General features: G+C 35.3%; 1 pseudogene; it reads right to left on the reverse strand.

Moving 5' to 3' along the window:
- Nucleotides 1-1052: 1052 nt before the first annotated feature.
- On the reverse strand, nucleotides 1053-3568 carry LOC147692236 (uncharacterized; annotated as a pseudogene).
- Between the last annotated feature and the right edge of the window lie 254 nt (nucleotides 3569-3822).

Below are 3822 nucleotides of genomic sequence, written 5' to 3' on the forward strand. Positions count from 1 at the left end.
TAGTCTTCATTTACAATGCAGAACTTTTACTGAATACATACAATTTGAATACTACTGCACTTTACCCAGACTACTATTCAAGCTACTGCTGAATACTAAGCAAATACTTCTATGCTAACCGTATAGTCTTCATTTACAATGCAGAACTTTTACTGAATACATACAATTTGAATACTACTGCACTTTACCCAGACTACTATTCATGCTACTGCTGAATACTAAGCAAATACTTCTATGCTAACCGTATAGTCTTCATTTACAATGCAGAACTTTTACTGAATACATACAATTTGAATACTACTGCAATTACCCTGATAGCTGCAGATTCTATAAAAAGTTATGTCCAAAGCATTTTGGGTCAATTGCTAAAGCGAAAAGGTATGGCTAGGCTAATATTCACAATATTAACAAATAAACAGGTACACTAGTTGATATTTCCCAAGTACACATGCATAGGTGGGAGGATCTTACATTCCTCAATAATATATTTGTATGAATTAATGGTCAAAGTATTACAATACTCGGGCGACTTTTTGGTTTATTTTCAACAAAGATAACAAGTAAATTATAAGGGGTATCGGTAAGACAATGAACAATCTCCACAATCAATGACAGAAGCCCATTCATTTATCATTGAAAACTCTTGGAAAACTATATGGTTGAATTTAATTTAATTTTCTTAAGTACATTTGATAATAGCACACAACAGTGTGAATCCCTATGGTGTTAAAACCTAGCTTTTACACAACATTTACAATGTACTTAAAATGTACTTCTAAAAACATTTGGTAAAAGTAAACACATAAAAAGTAAACACATAAAAGTAAACATATCCTTACGGGTGCCCTGGCAATTACCGGTATACAGTGGGGGAGAGGGTTGCAGTTTAAAGTGATGTGTATCATTTCCGATCACAGAGGATTGTGTATAATTTCCTAGTAATTACAGGGTGAAGTTTGCTAACCCCCAGATCAGTTTTTCAATCCTGCCAAAAAGTATGGTACCTTTTAAAGATCTGGGCATGTAGATTTTGGCTAATACAACAGCATCCACTAATCTCTCTCATAGTGATTTGGGAATTCGCATACAAATGACAATTTTTTGGTACAAACAAAGCAGCAACTTCCTACTATTTCCGAAATATATACTGCTATTATCTTGTTCCAACTTGGGTTAACTTGATGGACATTGCAGTCACTGGAATATGTGTTTACACAAGCATTGGATTTAATAGTGCCAAGTTGTGAGTTTTTCTATGTATGTCTGTGACCTGGATAAATTTCAACACTTTTCCAAACTGTATTTCTGAATTATCTAAATATTTTATTGTACTTTGGTCCCGTCTGACTAGTTTGTTGTAGTTTGCTGCATACACATAGCAATAACCCTTCCTTAAACTAGTTTTATCATATGATGCTACTTTCCTTTCAAAGTATACAGATACTCTTTTTTGAGCTGCCAGGAACTCATCATTTGTTAAATCTTTTATAGTCACTTTCCCCATTTGAAAGCACCCATCTATTATCTCCATTCTCTCCACACGTATCGATGGATCCATAAGTCTATTGATTGCATTTTCTATCTCGCCATCAATATTGCAGGTTGCTTTAAGTAATGGTATCATCTGAATTAATGTCACAGTATTTAAAATTTGCATTTCTACATTTTGTGTTCCAGAGATGTGAGACACTATGTAGCCATTTAGGTCTTCAAAATGAAAACAGTTATTTGAAAAGAGTGGCCCATTGTGGCGTACACAGTCTGAAAGATGCACTAACTGATGAATATTCATAGTCATGAACCTCTGATCATACAGGTCTGCAAAAATTTTGACAAAGGTGAGCAAGCAAGTCTCTGCTCGGTCGATTTCTGAAAATGTTAGACTTTCTTTATCTAGTAAATATATTCCTTTTGAGAAGAGGCAAAAATGTACAAATAACTGATTGGGTAATACATCAGCTAGTACTGGAATTCCCCAGAAGAGCAAGAAGTTTCTGTATTCAGATTATTTCCATAAATGGACATCTTCAAGGCTACGAGGAGGTCTTGATATGTTAAGTGGAGGCTTGATAGCCTGTAATCTCTTGCTAACAAGGTCTCTGTAAGAGTGTGCTGAAAAGCATGACTTCTCATATAATGTGAGCATCAGTTTCATTACACCAGCGCAGACCCCATGCATATAATCTAAACGAAATCCATTAATACATGGGAAAAGGGAAAGGAATAGAAACCGGAAAGGGCCTTTCACACCATGAACTGAATATTCATGTTCACCCTGTTGTATTTTAGCTAATGTTTCATTGATATCATTCTTCAGATTTTCAGTTGTTCTTTGTGGTCCTTTAGGATCATCGTCATTGTAAGGAAAAACATGACAATGCCCCATTCCCGATCTTGAAGTCATACCTGGCTGTAAACAGGACCAACAGCTAAATTTCCCATTGAACTGCTTACTGGTGGTAACCAAACAACGAGCTGGTAGATCACAAGTACATGAAAGTAGTGCAGCACGACATACAAAAACAGAGCCTGTATGATCTGTAAACATAACTCCCTTTTCCAAACGACTCAATTCCTCAGTTAAAGGATGTAGGTATGTCCACATATATGGCTTTCTTTGCCCAATCCAAATTCCATAGACAAGCATGTTTTCTTTTGCTTTGCGTTTTGTTACGGAGAGCTCATTAATCATTAAATACACAGGCCATATGCTTAGTTTACTACTTTTAAAAATGTTGACTCCATCTGTGTTCAGAACAAAAGAGATATTGTTTTTCATACTTAATATCCCCTTATCAAACAGGTTTTTGTATCCAATTCCATCATAAACATCACCTATTACAGAGTTTCCATTCTGTTTGTAGTGCTCATATCTGTGTGTTCTCACTTCCTCCGTAAAATCTCTCCTCTTAAACATAGTATTTAGCTGTTCAATTATGGAGTGTTGGACAAAAAAAGCAACAGCACTAGGCTCTGTAAGATCCTTCAGACAATGGGTGTTCGTGCATATCTTTGCATTATCGCTGATGCTTTCATAGCAAGAGGAACAGTAGTTTCGTATCTTAAGAATAGTGATGTATTTTTTAATAAACATCTTAAGTTTGAATAACGAGTTAATCATTTTATTAGGCACTGGTAAAATGCAGCAGATTAAGTCCAGTAGTGCCCCTAATGCCTCATCAGAAATTCTAAATCTAACCGCAAAGCAAATGATAAGCAGTAGGACAGCTTGCACAGTGTGTTGTGAACCTTTAAATAAAAAATTGTCTTCTTGGATTTCATGCTTTTCAGAAATATTACTTTCACCCTCATTTACAATAGTTATATTGTTTACTACATTCTCTGTAAAGTCTTGTGCTTCAAAACCGATTTCATTGTCTTCTGGATCAAAACTATTTTCTCTTTCATCCGCATATTCATTCTGATGTCCAGATGTGTGTAATTCCTCATAAGCCTCTTCATCAAAGTCATATGTCGGAGTACCTAAATTATATTCCATAATAAAGAATGAGACTACTTCAGTTTGTAACTCTTTAGGATCTGTGCATAAACTAAACAAAACATGCATTGAAGCCTATTAGAAATTAGTTTATGAAGCTGCCCTAAATGAAGTACTGTGCAGTACAGAAAATCCATTCACTTATTAACACACACACCATCCATGGGAATGTCAGTTAACACAGAATAAAGTTGTCTGATGAGGTAACAGGGTGGGATGTGATAATATAGTTCTACCTTGATCTTTCCTTTAGATTTGTAATCATTTAACCCCTCACACTTAACGTGAAGGGAATTGTATGTCCGTTTGGTAAAAACGCATTG

Source organism: Lissotriton vulgaris, chromosome 9, assembly GCF_964263255.1.
Source record: "Lissotriton vulgaris chromosome 9, aLisVul1.2, whole genome shotgun sequence".
Classification (NCBI taxonomy): Eukaryota; Metazoa; Chordata; class Amphibia; order Caudata; family Salamandridae; genus Lissotriton; species Lissotriton vulgaris.